Source organism: Solea senegalensis, linkage group LG5 (assembly GCF_019176455.1).
Source record: "Solea senegalensis isolate Sse05_10M linkage group LG5, IFAPA_SoseM_1, whole genome shotgun sequence".
NCBI classification, from domain to species: domain Eukaryota; kingdom Metazoa; phylum Chordata; class Actinopteri; order Pleuronectiformes; family Soleidae; genus Solea; species Solea senegalensis.
Genome location: NC_058025.1, coordinates 18562158 through 18580912, shown reverse-complemented (window position 1 = coordinate 18580912; position 18755 = coordinate 18562158).

Below are 18755 nucleotides of genomic sequence, written 5' to 3'. Positions count from 1 at the left end.
GCAGAGCAATAGAATGTGCCAACAAACATGCTTGTTGTAGCTTTCTAGGTGTGATGGCTATCTAGTAATGGCATCTAACGACTTTTCCGTGGAGCAAGTCACATAAAATGGGAGCAACATCCTTATTGAAAGACAGCTGCACTTCAGTTGCCACCATGTTGGATGTGTACAAAAGCTGCTAAACATTGCTCCTCTGTCGTCATTGCATTAAGCCCGCCAGGGGTTTGCGATCGGTTTCCTCTGTTAGGAGATTCTGAAGTTGGCTGAAATGGCGTCCTTGGCAGATGTGTCCGCACAACGAAATCAAATCGCTGACAGACTCGGCTGGGCTAGGAAAATGTGGCGCGCTGCATGTAAAAAGTAAAGTGGATGAGCAATGAAGACAAGCCGGTTCACATGAACATGCTCGTAAAGCTGAAACGGGCCAATGTCAGCAGTATCACAGCTGGAAACGTGCAGCTAAACTATATGAGTCACGAGAACAAATGCTTTTGGATGAACGTAACACTCTCCAGAGGAGTTGTTTTGTGTAGATACAATCTATCTAACAGTTGTTAGACAGAATGTTTGCTTAGAAACTCAAATCTGCTTCAGAATGAGAACATAATGCGGAAGCCATGCTGCTGCTGTGAAGTCAAATTGCCTCAAAGCTTCTTTGTGTCATGAAGATCATCGATCACCGTGAGAATTAATGATTTGAAAGATAATGATCACTAAATGACAACACATGAAGTTCCAGCTTTTCTATTTGGCCTATAAAGAAACAACAGACACAACAATTGCAACTTTAGGCAGGAATTACTGTACAAGTATACCACATGGCTCCAACAGAGGTGAGGATTAGATTGAGCAGGTTGTTCAAGCTACAACCAACTGTGAGTAACAGCATCGTCCTCACTTTACCACCTGACACCAGACACCACGCCAAAAAGAAGCAGTTGAAACCATTGTATAAAAGATTGTTACTTATTTATGTTTGTGTTGTTGAAGAAAAAAACATCTTACGACTAAAATGACCAGTTATTCTCCAGAGTGTTTGACCCGAGTGAACCCGCTCCTGTCAGTGTTTTTTTTCTGCACTGTGGATTTTGTGTGTGTGTCTGCGTCACCTGATGATGTCACAAATATGCCATAAACAATGACGCCAGAAGAAGAACAACAACAACACAGCGGAGCTCAGTGACAGTGTGTCAGTCGTAACGATTTTGTATTGTTTTAATTAACAAAATATCGTCCAACAATTATATAATCTATATTGCACAGGGATATTATTACACAGTGTTTACGGCACTGACGAAATTAAATAAAAAGATTAAAAAGACACATTTTGAAATATTATTAATATAAGGTGGTTGTAAGTTGTGAAAAGCAAAATTGCAAAAGAAACAACAGCATTCAAGGCAAACAGCTATGCTAAAGGCCGGAAGTTGTGTCACTGTCAGAAATGGAATATTAACATGGACTTGCATTCGCACTATTGCTAATTGGAGCTATGTGCATTGATAAGTCCTTTAAACCTGGGAGAGAATGCTGATTAACACATTCTCAGTGGTCAAAAAAAAAAATCTAAACTCTGTTTTAGATGTTTTTTAATCAGTGGAGATGATGTAAGTGACATTTTTGCTTTATATGACTTTACATGATTGTAAGTTTGTACAGTGGGTACCTGTCTTTGTTGAACTATGAGTAAATGAAGTCTCTTTATAACGTCTATCGTCTGTGTGTGTGTGTGTGTGTGTGTGTCCATGCTGTGCTGTCCTGTATGTGTTGTCTTTGTTGTGTGCTTCTAATCCCCAGTTCCCCTGGGCTCCTGGGGAACAGCTGAAGCTGGGGCAGCGGTGGCTTGTCAGCCTGGGGCTCCCGCTGCTCCTCTCCCTTTCACTGCTCCCCATATGGTCCTGCAGCGCCAGGTCCCCAGGGGCCTGTTAGCGCCACACCACCCAGGCCTGGGCCCTACCACCAGGCCCCTCTTTGCCTCCTGTCTCACCCTTGTACCAGGGCGTGCCATCACCCCTTCATCTCCTATATACCCTTTCTCCCTTTGTGCTGCCCCACACCCCCCTCCCCCCTCTCCTTTCTGATTGTCTGGATCATGTCTCGATATGAACCCAGATCACTCTGGTGTGTTTTGTTGTCTGCCGTTAACAGCGCACACACCTCCCCTTCCCCTTCCGCTCTTCCTCTGCCTTTTAATTGATGTTTCTTTTCTTCTCCCACCCTCATCTGTCTCTTATTTCTCCAGGCCATGCCCTCCTATGCAGCACAGTGGATTTAATATGGCGATTTATGGCTCCCATTAGATGTATGAATTATTTGCCTTTCTTTCCTGCAAGAAAGTTTTTTTTTTGCAAAAAAAACTCTCTGTCCACCCACTGCCGACATCGTAGCAGCAGCAGTTCATAAATATATTAATCCAAAGCCACACAGGCCGGCCAGTGACCTCCACAACATCCCGCGTGACACAGATGTTCCTTGTCTCTTTAAAGATTGATTTAGACTCTCTGGGCCCTTATAGTAGACATCACTGCTAGAAAGTTTATCTTCACCAATGGAGCCTCCAGTGTTTCTAAATGAGCTGTCACTACCCCTGGTGGATTAGCAGGGATTTACTAATGAACAGGGAGTGCTGTTTCACATAAGTTATCAAACAGATCATACAACAACATCTCTGGGAATGACCTGTTTGGTTACACATGTTGGAGCTGCAGGTTTAGTCATGATGCCTGGATTTTTTTTATTTTTTTTTATGTATTTACTTATTATATATATATATATATATATATATATACACATGTTTATTTTTTGGGGGGGGGCAAATGAACAACTGGATCTATCTCACACCAGCATATGATTGAGCATCTGAAGTGAACCCATGATCAAGCTGTCCAACTGCACTGTATAAAGCCTATGTGGAGACAGACTTTATTTATTCAATTCTTTATTTTCCAGCCGTGCATTTTGTTTAACACAACCTTTCTCCTTTCTCCTTCTTGTAAACCTTTTCACTTCAATTTTTAATCCACTTTAAAACAGCCTTTTTGTGGCTTAATTACTGTGAATCCACAAATTGAGTCCTAGCGCCCTCTGTTGACAACAAGAAGACAGTGTCCTAAATCTTCTGGGCTTACAGAATAACCTGTTAACTGTGCACAGCAAAGTCAAAATGAATCTGTAGGAAAAGAGAAAATTAAATTTGTGTTGATGATGAAAGTTTTTGTGAATCAATTTAGAGTACAACACCTCTCACTGACTGACAGTATAAAAATTTAATATTTTTACCTTAGTTTTATTTTTGTGTGTCTGTTGTTATAAACTGTTTATTGTAATACCTTCTCTACACATTAATACAGTTTTGTAAACTTCTTCGACTCAGAGCTTGTGTTTCACCCAAAAGAAATTCTGATTAATGGTTAAAGTAATCTTTTAAGCATGAGCAAATAATAGTGTTAATGAATAATATATTAGCAGACTTTTTTTGATGATCGGAGCCATGTAAGTAAATCTGCAGAAAAATCCTCCACTCTTTTTGCTCTCTTTTGAAACTCAATCTGTCCGAGTCCCGTGTTGTGTCTTTGAGTGCAATATCCTCTGCTGCACTCACGCTGTCATCGGCTACCTCTCTTGGCCTCTCTCTCTCTCTCTCTCTCTCTGTCTAAGCTTCCCTCCCCACACACTCTTCTACCCTCCCTCCACTTCTGTGCAATGAGCTCCAGCAAAGCCTGCAGCTGGCCGAGGCCTCCCCTCCTCTGGGCTCGCGGCTCAGCAGGGGGGCAGGGCTCTGGATCCAGCTTAAAGAAAAGCAGGCAGATCAAGGACAAGAAATACTGGGGCAGAAAAAAAGTAATGTATGATCCTCTCTGTGAACAACCCCCACCAACCATCCACACATCCTCATCAACCTCACCCACATCCCTATTTCTATATATTTCTTTTCTCTTATTCTGTATGCACACTCCTCGGACTCTCCGCTCCTGTCCATGTAGTTTAGCTGCTTTCAGATGAATGTAAAGACTCAGGTAATGTTGACATTTTTTAGGATATCAAAAGAACCAATACCCCTCTTTGTGAAAATGATGATGTCATAATACCACTTCTCACTCGCATTCGCTGTCGCTTCTCTTCGTTGTCTTCCTCCTCTTGTGTTTGGATTGGATTATTTGGTCTGTTTGCTTCATGATAACTTTTATTTTTATGATAACTCGCCCTGGCTTCCTTCATTCTGTGTCTGTGATTGCATACTTTGTAATGTAAACTGAAATAAAGCTTTATTGAAAAAAAATGATGTCTGTCTACAGTGCACATGCCGTATGCTCATGCTCTTCTTCTCCAGTTTTGGTGTATTTGTGTAGCAACGTTACAGTGCCACATACGGGCCTGGCTTATGTACTACAGCATTTAGAGTCGTTATGGGGAGTTTTGTGTAGATTAAGACATTTCCTTTACAGAAAAGTATTGTTTACATTTCATTGTTTCTGTGGATAGGGTCTAAGATTACAAGTCTTGCTTTGCTGAGTCACCAAAAAAACTGCAGATGTCTCGGCCTTTTGTAACAACCAAACCACCTTTTCCTTCTGGAAAGTGTAATTTGGTAAAGTGCTTACTCTCTAAAGTCCATTGAGAAAATAAGCATTTTTAACTCACAGGGTCACAGGAGTTACTGGTCTACTGCTGCATTGTTTGTTTCCTTTGTGTCATGTATGTAAGTGATCATTTTATGACTTTAAACAAGTCATAAAATAACACATTTGAACTTACTGATGGATTTACAACTCTAGTGTGTTGTGATATAACATAGTAACCCTGACTATACATCAATACCTCATAAAACCACACTAAAGAAACCCTGAAAGGTCACTGAGACATTGTGCTGTTGTACCGGTGCGAGGATGTGATGGTATGAGAAATAAAAATTAAAACACTATAACATTGATTGACCAAGCGTCCTTGTGTCATTAGTTGGTGGTGAATGCAATCGTTTTTACTATTGAGTATCTTTCGATACCCAACAGAGCTGCACAGTAAACCAATAATTTAAATAATTTTGACCTAATTTGAAAAAGAAATAAGAGCAGAAAGAGCAGACTCCTGCTGTAGGGACCACTGGTACAGACAGGAAGTTGCCTGCTCTTTGTTAGCTACACTGTTTGTGAAATGTGTTAAAAGTGTTAAAAGTGTGTGAACTCAAGTTTGAGTGATACTTGATATATTTCTTATAACATTACTATTAGACAGAGGTCAGGACTCAGGAAAATGAGAACTGAAAAACAAATAATAGTTTACATATATATAATTAAAATAAATAAAAACACAGAAATGTGAGCTCATAGTCATTTATTCATTCATCTTCTACCACTTTATCCTCCACTTGAGAGTCGCGGGGGGCGCTGGTGCCAATCCCAGCTGATTTATGGCAAAAGGCGGGGTACACCCTGGACTGGGCCACATAGAGACAAACAACCATTCACTCTCATCCACATTCACTCTACAAACAGTTCACATCATCGTGTTTCTGATGAGCAAAGTCCACATTCCCTATAAGTTGTTGTCCTTCCAACTCCAGTGAGAAAAAGTATCTTTAATGTTGTTCAGGCTGTGCTGTGTTCATCAGCTAGTTGCTAACATTGTATGCCATTTGATGATCAGAAGGCACATTTATAACCAGCAATTGTATTACCTCCCCAAAAACAGCGTCCTGCAGTTGATGAAATTGAAGTTGATACACGCAGTGTGATAGAAGCACAGTTGTTAGCTGGAGAGCTGAAAGATGCTCAGAGAGTTGAGCTGTGAGATGTAGTTACTTGTGTAAGTTACATATGTGCAGTGTGAGAGTGTTTCAACCACTTGTGGCACTTGTAAATGAGACAATGAGGGTGATGATGACCTCGTTTTTTTGTAATCGTCTGCTTGGTGGACAATCCACCACAAATCCTCCGATGTTTTATTTTGAAATGTCGTCTTCTTGACTGACATCTCACTTTGCGCCACTTCTATCAACTCTTCCTTCCGGTGAGAAGTTACAGTGCATCTACTGTACTGTATGTGCAGCATATTTTCCATCACACATCTTTCTCACTTTGTCAAACGCTGCCGACACAGCTGTCAGGAGCAATGTGGGGTTGGGCATGTAGAAGGGCAGAGCCAGGGATTGGACCTAAAGCCTTTTTGTTGAAAGATGACTCGCTCTGCCATTGAGCCAGCATCGCAGGATTACAGGATTCCAACTATAGAACATATATATATAACTTGTTTGTTGTGATGTTTAATACTTATGCAATAATATTTATTGGACCAGATCATGTTAAATATCTGACTACAGTCATTCTCAGCTTGCAATGAGCAGGTGCACGTGTGTAACTGTGTACTATGTGTGTATTGGCTGATTTCCATGCCAGTCAAGTGACCATCATCAACTGCTGAGCTTTTGCCTCTGGTGTTTAATCAAGTGCACAGACTCATGTGTTAGTGCCTTACACCAGCAGACTAATAATTCCATTATCCCCTCGCTCCCTCTCTCACTCTCTCTCGCTCTATCCATTGTTCTCCGAGTTCCATTCATTCACTTTTCTCACTTTCTCTCCCATGTTCTTCTTTGCAGCTGCAATCTCTCCTCCTGCTTTTTCACTCCGTTCCAGTTGCAAGGTGTGATATTGCTTTAATTGAGCAGAAACGTGGAGAGATCAGACATATCTTGGGGGATTAGAGGAAAAGTTGAGAGTTTGTGCGACTGGCAGCCTGTGTTTGGAGCAAAGGGTCTGCTGGGAATGAATGTAGTTAGTGTGACCCCTGACCTTGGGAGCTGTTGACGTGGAAGCTGGCCAAGAGGGGTCCAACAGAACGCTTTTGTTAATCTTATTCAAGGCTCCCTGTGAACTGAGCAGGGGGAACGCTGGCAGCTCAGACCTGAGGAATGCAGAGCTCTTTATTCCCATGCTTTGGAAACAGAGGTGGGCCCTGGAACTAGCAAAGTTCCTTTAGCAGGACCTCGTCCACTCAGCTCAATCGACACTGACAGTTTTCTGGCTTAGGGTTGCCAACTGGCAAGGCAGTGGTGGAGGGGAGCAAATGTGCCCCACCAGGGCTGCAGAGGCCACAGGCAGCAGGGCAGAACCTTGAACAGGCCACTACAGTAGTGGACCACTGTTTGAAGAGGTCACACTAAGAATCTCAGCGCTCAGATCGTTGCATGCACAACTACAACACAGGCATATGTAGAGTAACGACACAGTGTTACTCTACTCTACTGAAACTGAGGGACAAACTGTGCTTTTCCTGCTCATACACAATGGGAGACAATGCATTTAAAGAGCAAATTATAAATCCTGTCCCAAAATGCAATAAAAATAAAATTTTAATTTCTTGTATTTTGCAAAATAGAACAATTTGCAATACTGAAAAGGTTACAAGTATTGTGTTTTAAAAGGTTCCACAATTAGCAGTTTAATTGTCAACAGGAGAGAGTATGAAATTGGGTATAAAGGTTGCATCTAGCAAAGGCTTTTCTTTGAAATAGAATTAGTTTTATTACAGTTTACAGTTTTAGTTTTATTTAATTTACAGACATGCACACCAATTAGTGACAGTAAATTTGACCCCGGCAACCCATCCTTTATAAACACCACACGTCGTCTGCCATACAGGATCCATGATGAAGCATTTTGTGCCAACCATTGACTTTGAGCTCAAAAGAAAATATTTCTCAGCAAAAGACTGCAAACTATTTAGGTTTGTCACCATTTATAGTTCATAATATTGTGAAAAGATTCAGGGAGGTCGCGGTGTCATGGCCAAAGGTGGAAAGAACATCAAGCCCTGGGGCAGTAGAAATAGTTATGCTTCTGTGATAGACATAGCCACATGAGGTTGAGAGTACCATGGACAATCATTGTCTTTTAACGCGGTCCACTGCTGCATCAAGATATGTAACATTTAAGTGTTTTACACAAAGTAACCATACATAACATTTTCATTGAGACATCGCCGAGTTCCCCTGAGCCTGAACTCTGAGATGTACTAAAAGACAATGGAAACACGTTTTATGGACAGACAAGTCCAATCTTCTTGGATTTGTTGGTTTGTGTTTGGGAAAGAGTGGATTTGGCAAAAAAGGGAAAAGACCATCCAGACAAAAGGTACAACAAACAGCATGTGTGATTGTATGGGGGAGCATTAATGTGTGCGTAAAAAACACTACCAGGATAAAATAAAGCAGCGGGAGATGATATGTCAACTATAATCGAGTACTGTACCTTTACAGCGAGGTTCAAAATTTGCATAATGTGTGACTGCTATTATTACATGCTATTGTTTATCTCATGTTGATTACTTCAGTCTGAGTGGCACATGTCATGTGCTGGAAACAAATTGCAGCAGCCTGTAGTGAGACTTTCTTTTACTTTATTTTATTTATACTTTATTTATACTTTTTAATTTACTATTGTAAATTGTACCGTTTTTTTTTATTATTATTATTAATAAATAAAAAAATCAGATGACATAGGGCGATAGGTGGGAATTCAATTGCTCTTTGGGACAAATTGAGTTGTCAGAATTGACCTCTTCACAATTTAAAAAGGTTATAAAAAATAATGTAATGATAACTGATAAATGCTGTTTTTGAAGAGAAAATGAGCCAAAAATAAAATCAATAAAATTCCATTTATGGGATATGTCCGAACATCCCATCGAGGACTTGCAAGGATCCCCACCCCCAATAACACCATGTTGGAAACAACTTCTGTAAAGGGTGCAGCTGTGGGAATAAGGAGTCTGTGGGAATAAGGAGTCCTTTACCACACACACACACACACACACACACACATACACATTAAGCACTCATTGGTAATAGGCCAGATCAGTCAAGATTAAGTGAGCGTACCCCTCCACTGGTCAATAGAAGGCTGCTGGAAACTAAATGGTAATCTCTGGCTGATAGAAGGTTAGGATTTCACAAATGCACATGCTCTCTCCTCACACACTATGACTTTGAAACATGGATATTCAGAATAGCATGGTACTGGACCAGTGTGACAAACAGCTTTGTCTTCCGCTCCGCAGCCTAAGAGACAGGAAGTGAGAGAGCTGGTCTTTGAGGAGAACTCCTCCTGCTCCCACAGCTCTGGCAGTCAGTGAAGTCTGCTGCTCAGCGGCAGGGGAACTACCTGCCAGTCCACACAATGGTGCTGCTGGGATTACAGGCCCCCCTGCTGTAGAGCTGTTCAAGCTGGGGGAGGGAGGGAGGGGAGGTACAGCTTTTGAAAAAATCTGACCTGGAAAGAAAGTTTAAAGATTGTGTGTTATAGTTATTTTAAGTTGAACCCTTCATTCACAGTGTGTGGGTGCACTTTATGGCAGTAATATGTAATCGCCACCCCCTCGAAAAAGTGCACAAATCCCGGGCATTCATCGCAGTGGACAAGCTGTATGTTAAAGGTCAGTTGTACCAGGACAAAGAGGTAACCCCCTGGCTCTATTGAACACAAAAGGAGCAGATCTATCTCCTCTCAATAATTTAAAACCATCTATCTGTGATTAAATCCTCACTGAAATTATTTTTCCCCCACTTGTTCCCTCATCTATTCTGTCACTAATATTACGTAATAATATTATTAATGCACGTCTGCAAAGTGAATACACACCCCCACATAAATCACAGTATAAATATCCAGTCTGTTAGTGTTTTTGTTTGCTTAGTTTAGTTATTGTGTTAGTTTAGGTTTAAAGTCACATCCCCTTTTATTTTGGTAAATGTCATGGCTTCCTGTCACGTGGTTCCTTCAGTTGTTTTGACACATCTCCCCTAAATTCCCTCAAGCACGTCACCTGGTGATCCTTAATACCTTGATGCTAAATTGTCTTTGCTAGTGGAAACGCTTCTTAAACTGTGCCGCGGCGAGGCAAGGTGAGTAGAGCCGGTGGAAATACGCCAATAGACATTCAAACACTCATGGTGGGAGGGGACTTCAACAGTGATGTATGCTATATGGCTATACACACATGTATATTTATACTGGGTGATTAAAATCAAATACACATAGACACGAAAAAATCACTGGTCTGGACTGTCCCTGGGTTGTGGGTGGGGCCGGAGTCTGGGGATCATTGCCATCAGGGATGCCGTGATGGCCTGGACACGGGTCTTTCCTCATTTGGGGGGCTGTGCTCATCGGGGACCTACCTCCTAGCTGGGTGAGGGTGGATCCGGTGGTGCCCAGGTATGTCCCAGGCCTGTCCCCTTCCTGCCTGGGTGGGATTAGGGTGGGATTTGGGTATATGGCTCTGCCTGTCAGGAAGCTTGCATCCTACATGGGGGGTTGCTCCTGCTTGCCCCCTATACCCACCCACAATGTGGCATGGACCTCCACCCCCCCATACCAGGGGGGTGTCACGTCTTACCCATCCATTTTAACTGCACACTAAATACCAAAATACGCCATATACATTTCACATATCGCACACACCACCAAATCATTCCCTGGTGGGGTGGGGCTGGGGGGTGGGCATGAGCACTCCCCTGGGTGCCCGACTCCTGCTCAATCCTCGGCTGTGTTGACGGTCTGGGTGGAGGTGGCTGGATTACAGATTTAATTTGTAGATATTCAAAAATGGTGTTAGTGTTGATGCCATATTGTAACACCATTGTCGTATTGTTGTTGATGCCACACCAAGTTGTGAAAGTTCCAGGTGACTCATTCCTTTTTCTTGCCATGATGTTAATTTTAATGTTGTTTTATTCCGCAGGATATCTGGATTATTCCAGATTTGGGTAAATTTACATGGATATGTGAGGACCCAGTGAGTTTAATGAATTCCCACCAGACTAAGGGAGGAATATGTAGTTATGCTTTTAAAGCACTGATGGCGTTTGATGGTTTTGCCTATAAATGGCAGGTCGGAGATTTTAATTGTTGTTGTTTCTATAGCCACAGGCTGTACAGTGGGTCGAGTTTAATACATTTTTGGACATACTGAAGCTTATTTGCTTACTTACTTTACTGTATCCTGCCGCTTATGCCTGGGTGGGTGTCGCAGGGAGGTGTAGTTGACGTTCTGCTGCCAGGTGTGTAGCCTCCTGGAAATTCATGCCATGTGCCCGGAAGGACTCTGCTACTCCCTCTATCCAACGGCGGCGGGGTCTCCCTCGGGCCCTGACTCCTGAGTACCTGGCAGTGTAAGCCCTTAAGGCTGGTTGGGTGGTTGGCATTCTGGTCACATGGCCAAACCACTGTACAGGTACTTGGGAGAGATTGTCCGAGAGTTGCTTGAAGAGCCTGTTCTCCTCTGTGTAGGAGTCGTTGCAAGGTGCGTAGACTTGGAAGTAATTGGAAGTGCTGTCTTTTTCCCTGATTGTGATCTTGATGATCCTCTCTGAGATGCAGACTGTGTCTGAGAAATTATTTGCTGTGTCCAGGTGCAGGATGATCCCTACTCCATGGGTTGCCCTTTGGTTTGGCTCAACCCCACTCCAGGTTAGAATGAAGTTGAAGTGGATGTCCTTACATCCTTTCCCCTTCCTTATGATGTCTGATGTACCCATAATTGTTATGTTGCGTCTTGTCATAAACTCTACATTGTCTGGCTCCTTGTCCCTTAGGCCGCATACATTCCATGTCCCAATCTTTGTCCAAGCCTGTACATTTCCGTTCCAGGTCTTTTGTCAGTTTTGATTTGTCTGTTTACATCTCCTTGAATTTCTACGAGCAATAGTTAATCTGCTGCCGGCTTGCTCGGCCTGTCGCAGCTTCACCAGAGCACCGTTAGTCAGATGTTTCGGGATGCCGATGTTGTGGGCTGTCCTACTCCATCTGTTACCACCTCCCACGACGAGGACGAGGGGTTGGACTTTGGGAGGTAGCTTATTTGCAAGAAAGTAATTGTAGAAGTTTGGAAGTTCCGAACCACCATAGGCTTTTGCCTTTCGGAGGGTTTTTAAACTAATGCTTGCTGATTTGTTTTTCCAGAGGAATTTAGTGGTGGTACAGTCCAATGACTTAAACCAGATTGGAGAAGGTTATTAATGGCGTTAATGCAAACCCATTTTAATGGCGTCAATTTGTTTATCACAAGAGTTATCACTTTTTGGCCTCGCAAACTTTGTAGTTTTTTTTCATGTGCTGTTGCAACAACTAGTAACGTAAGAAAAACTAAAAAACAACACCACACCGGATCGAGCTACACCGTAAACAAAAAAACAGGCTACACTTGTTTGAGTAGTAGGCTAGTAGTAACACTACGTTTTGAGTGGATGGATCGAGCGCTTTGCTCTTTGCAGTCTCCAAGCAAGCTCTCCTTATACAACGCAGCCTGGATCATTTCTCTGCGCACTCCCCACATCCAAGTAATGATGTATGCAGTGTTACCAACTGACAGACAGCTGACAGACCCCCGAACCGTAGTAAGGAGACCTCCAAAGACTGCTAACTCCTTTAGCTCGAATTAGCTTGTTACGGCAAAAACACATTAAACAATGTGACTCCATCTGCATTGAAGAACGGCACTTTATTCACAGCACTGCAGGATGATACACAGCCTCTCCTATTATTGTGTGGCTCTCACAATAAGAGGAATTTACACAAACCAAGCCAATTCACTTTTCTATGTTGATAAGTGCATTAAAATGAGAACAAATAATGGGACAAAAACAAATCAAGGGACATTTAGAATAGATAAAAATGTGCGATTAATTGTGATTAATTGTGAGTTAACTATTAGTTAACTACTAGCAATTAAATATTTTAATCGTTTGACAGCACTAATACCCAGGTATCTAATGTTTACTGATTTGAGAGGACTGGATGGTGATAAGTTGAAGCCATCGTTGATTGGTAGGACAATTGGTTTTGTCCAATTTATTGAGTAATCTGATATTGCCGAACAAAATAAGATAATCTGATACTGCTGAAAATGTACTAATAAGTGTAATATTCAATACTTTTGTTTGTGCCGATGTCAGCTGCAAGTGGTTCAACACCCCATTAGATCATTTGCCCTGCCAGAGGTACTGGGTGAACTGTCTAAAATGTTGATCAAGGAAATGAGAAAAGTTTTCTCAATCCAAATTTTTACATTGTAACAAGAAGAAATTTTCAGTTTACTCTATCAAATGCTTTTTCTGCATCTAGTGAAACCACTGCTGCTTGTCTATTACATTTACTAATCTGTGTGCATGATTTGTTGAATGTCTGTCCATTTTTAGATATTCTCTAAAAAGAATATCTAAAAATGTTATTTATTTCTTGAGATGCATGGGTTCATTTCCTGTTTGAGTCTTTTATCGAGTGAATAGTTATTTTTTCTTTATTTAGTTTAAGTTGGTTAGACAAGTGTCTACTAGATTATATATGTTCAAAGTTTTCCAAGTGCAATCTCTCCAGTTGGAACCAAGTTTTTATGTTGTAGTTCTGATTTCAGTAAATTTTCTTTCTTCTTTTAAATGAGGAGTAGGATATTATTCTGCCCCTCATTACTGCTTTTGCTGTCTCCCAGAGGACACCTGGTGATGTTCCTAGCAGGTCATCAATTTCAACAAATCCAAGATGGCAGCATGTTAGTCTCTGTTTGTCTGAGTCCTACAGTTTAAGTGCTTTTTTACTCTAAATTTTATTCTACAATCTTCTTTTTCAAACAAACACTTTAGTACTTTGAATATAACAGTATAAACTGACTTTAGGGTGATATAAAAATACTTCACATTTCACACGGCTCATGAGGTCTGCTACCTGCTGGAGGCCTTGAGTAAGCTGAGGCTGGCTACCTGCTTAAGGCTCTGGATTTACTCAAGTTGACTACCTGCTGGATTCCCTGAGTGAGCTGATGCTATCTACCTGCTGGAGGCCCTGAGTGAGCTGATGCTCGCTACCTGCTGGAGGCCCTGAGTGAGCTAATGCTATCTACCTGCTGATGTACTGATTGAGCTGCTACCTGTTGAAGGCCCTGAGTGAAGCTAATGCTAGCTACCTGCCGGAGGCCCTGAGTGAGCTTGCTGCTACCTGCTGGAGGCCCTGAGGAGCTAACAACACCTGCTGGATGCCCTGAGTGAGCTGCCACCACTGGAGGCCCGGAGTGAGCTAATGCTAGCTACCTGCTGGATGCCCCTGAGTGAGCTAATGCTAGCTACCTGCTGGATGCCCTGAGTGAGCTGCTACCTGCTGGAGGTCCTGAGTGAGCTAATGCTTGCTACCTGCTGGAGGCCCTGAGTGAGTTAAAGGCGACATACACCGGAAGCTCCAATTAATGCTGCGTTTGTGTGTGTGTTTCCTGGGCTCTGAGAAGAGGATCGGCACTTCCTTAATTTGATTTCGTCATCATAAATCCTCACCACTCCTCTCACCACCGTAGCGTCTCCTGGTGCGGCACTAGTCCGAGCAGGGTTTTCTATCTATTTGACTGGAGCAGAATAGCCCTTATTGACGAGGTTGAAAATGGCTTGGTCATTTTTCCATGAGACCTTTCATGAAATTCTAAACAAACATGCTCCTATGCAGAAGTTTAGAATTAAGGGTCGGGATGACCGCTGGTTCACAGCTGAGCTTTCTGTCCTGCTTCATGAACGTAATACGGCTTGGGCAAAGGCAAGGAAGTCAGGCACTGAGGCTGACCTGCTTCTCTTTCAGCAACTGAGAAACAAATGTACTTTTCTATTCAGGAAAGGCAAATCTGAGTATTATCTAAGTATTACAACAGAAATTTTTAATGATCCAAGAAAATTCTGGAAAGCAATTAAATCACTACTTGCTTCTAAAAACTCATATGAATTCCCCTGCATTACTGTTCATGATAAGGTTGAAATGTTAAACTGTTTTAATGAGCATTAATTTCTTCTGGGTTCTTGTTTAATTCTGCCACACATTCTGCAGTGAAATCTGTAAATTTGGGTAACAATGCTAGCAATGTACACCACACTTTTAATCTCACCTTGTACTGTTGCTGAGGTTCACAAAACCTTAAAGCATTTGAACCCTAGAAAACCGTCTGGTCCGGATCACTTGGAACCAAGGTTATTAAAATTAGCAGCAGACTTAATAGCCAAACCACTGACACATCTTTTTAATCTCTCATTGGCTTCAAACAAAATCCCTAAGACATGGAAGGCTGCTTATGTTCTACCCCTACTTAAAGCAGGGGATCCAACAATTTTAAATAATTACAGACCACTCTCAAACCTCTCAGTGTTATCAAAAGTGCTGGAATCCTTGGTTAGTGAGTAGGTTAAAGATTATATCCATACTCATCAAATATTATCTATTTATCAATCAGGGTTCCGGAAAAATCATAGTACCACTACTGCTACCATGAAAGTTTTAAATGACATCATAGAGGCTCTAGGGAGTTCCCCAGGGTTAAGTTCTGGGACCGCTTTTATTCACTTTGTATATTAATAGCCTTGGACAAAATGCCCCAAATGCAGCTTTTCATTTCTATGCCGATCATAGTGTCATTCATTGTTGTGCATCTTTGCTCAATAAGGCTTTTGCGTACATGCAAATTGCTTTTGATCAAGTGCAGGCTCAGCTTTGTCAACTTTGTCAACTTCTTTTTTCTGTTTTTACACCGGTCTTGCTGCTATATTTTGTTATCTTATGTTAATTTATACATAGTCATAGTTTCTGGAAAAAAATGTAAACAACATATCTTATTCTTATTTTATTGTTAATATTCTATTTTCTCTTTTAAAATTGTTATTTATATATTTGTATTTTGCACCAAGGGAGTGGCACCCAAATTCCGTTGTCCACAAAATAACGACAATAAAGGCTATTCTATTCTATTCTATTCTATTCTGAAGCTTGTTCTCAATGCTGATAAAACCAAACTTATGGTATTCTCAAACCCCAAAAAAGATTGTGTTAAATCAGAATAATTTAACTTCCCAAGGTAATGCAATTGAGGTTGTGTCTATTTACAAATACTTGGGATTTATGATTGATGACCACATGTCTTTTAAAACTCACATACAAAACCTGGTAAAAAACTCAAACTAAAGTTAGCTTTTTACTAAATCATGTTTTTCTCTTGAGGCTTGAAGCTACCTTTTTGCCGGTTCTTGATTATGGTGATCTGTACATTATTTGTACAGTATTTGTACATTAATGCATCAGCTCACTGTCTACATATGTTGGACATTGTATACCATGGAGCCTTGAGGTTCATTACAGCAGAGCCTTAACTCATCACTGTACGCTGTATTCAAGAGTAAATTGGCCCTCTCTTTTTATGCGACGACTTAGTCATTAATATGTTTTTATCTATAAGGCGATTTTAGGTAAACTCCCTTGTTATTTGTCATTGTATATGTCCCGAAAATGTGTCCCCCATGTGGTAAGGTCTCAGGACATGGTGCTTATGACTGTTCCTCAAACTCGTACAGAGCTGGGTAAAACAGCTTTTAGGTTTTTTGCGCCGTCTTCATGGAATAAACTGCAGAAGCAGCTCAAGCTTCAGGATCTAGTAACTCTTAACAAATTTAAGGCTGTTGTCATGAGTTTGAAGTCGGACTCCATCGGAAATTGTGAATGTTTTAAGTCAATAATCTTATTTTTGATTTTATTTTTATGTTTTACTACTGCACCTAATATTGAACTTGTATTTTGTATTGTGTTTTATGTGTAACTGTGTTCTGCTTTCCATCTTGGCCAGGTCTCTCTGGTAAAAGAGATTTTAATCTCAATGAGACTAACCTGGATAAATAAAGGATAAATACAAAACAAAATAAATATTGTCTACTCTTTTTCAAAGTATTTGATGAAATTTGGATAATTTTGTAATGATGTATTAAATTTCAAATGTCTGATTGGTCGTGTGATTATAAGTGATATTTACCAAAACTGGTGAATGGTCACTAATGGTGATAGGGTGAATAGGTAACCGGTGTTTTGTTTAGTTTCCCCATGAATAGTAGCTGAAAATACCCATCCATGTAGCCCTCCAGATCCTCCAGTCTCCCCCTTTCTCTCCCCCCTTGATCCCTTTCTGGGAAGAAAGGAAATATGATAAAGACATATTTCCTTTTTCCTTTTTCCTTAACTTGAAATTAGTAGGCGATGTTGAGAAGTTTGGGCTTAACTTAACTTGTGTCCCTACTGAAAGGCATGTTTTCAGTGAAGGTGAGGATCCATATCTCAGGCCAACAACGGTGGTGGGGAAGGTACAGAACACTTCAAAACATGACTATCCCTTTAATGTGGCTCTTTCCTTTGCCATATCACAACACATATCTAATTTCTCACTTTTCTTCTGCTAACAAAGTGAGAATACTGTGGCTTATATATGCCAACTTTACCCCGCCGGTTTCTTTTCTGCAGACTGCTCTGTCTCCCTCCCTCCCAGAGTAATTCTGAAATTGACATGTGCCAGATTTAACATCTTTCACTCCCACTGAATTAAAACCAACTGTTTCATGTATGGCGGGAAAGCATAAAAACATCCAAGGCAATATGGCATGTGGTTACCAGAACTGTAAAGTACTGGTGCACTGTTATCAATTAATCAAAGCATGCTGAGAATACTGGTCGATGTCTTGGTGCTATACTTCCACCATAACAGAATCACCTTCTGGGTGGAAACAATTAATCAGCCACCTCTGAAATTTTTTTTATTATTACTCACATTTGTACATAATTGCTAATATGTACTTGTTTTGCTTTTATCTGCATTGTCTGTCTTTTCTCTCTCTCTCTTAGACACCGTTATATATACACACACACACAGAGGTGTGTGTCTTGGGTCTGCTGGTTGTATAGCAGAATGTGTTAGGACCCAGGTCTGTGATTTACCTGCTGTCCCCAGCTTTAACACACCCCATATGGCGAACAATGACCCATTAAGACGCCTCTAAATGAGGGAGATGTTATATATGTGGCCCAGACCTCTGTTTATTGCACAGGCAGCCTCTAACTCTGCTACATGGTTTCTCTTCAGTATTTGGACTGTGCCACTGCTTAGATTTGGAGTGAGTGTGCTTTCTGATTCTTTCTGTGATTTATGTTGTTAAATGGGCTTTATTTTCACACAGTTTACTGGTTAAGGGTACACAGTGGTTTATTATGTGACCAGCCACGAGTAAAGCCAGCAACATGTCGGCACAACACAAATTCAGTAGAATAAAACAAGTTTTTCCTTTTTTTTTGAAAAAGCCACTCAATGTTTCAAATCGAAGTAGTGTGCGTCTTAAAAACATACATTTTGTATTTGAATTAGGGTTACTTTATCGCTGTGAATCGATTCCTAGTGAGGTTGTGGTGATACCACATTCCAGTGCTTTTGTTACTTTTACTGCTGCTTCAAGAAGCTGCGTGTCATTTCACCGTTAAATGAAGATGGACAAGGAAAAACGCATTGCAGAAGAACAAAATTGTGGCTGTTACAGCGCAAATCTTTGGCTGTACTTACTAACAAAGGCAGATGCTTCTGGTCACGCCAACACCGATCTTACTTCTGTTATGCTATGGAAGAAGCAGCCGCAACGTGTAGCCACAAACTTTCTCCAGAACTTATACAGAAAGAGAGTGGCAAGACATGACAATAATTGGACACCTTGAGGCGAACAGAGACAGTAGTTACTTCTGAGACGCACATGATGCTGCAATGAAAAGAAAGCACCCCAAACCTCTTATGAACCTCCTATCTTCTTATGGGGTGAGTTTTCATTAACGTCGTCAATCTATGGTAAATTAGTGTTCATTCAAAGTCACATACAGGGATTAAAAATGTTAGGAGCTTCCTTTAGCAGTTTACATTAGTTTACATAATTAATTATATTT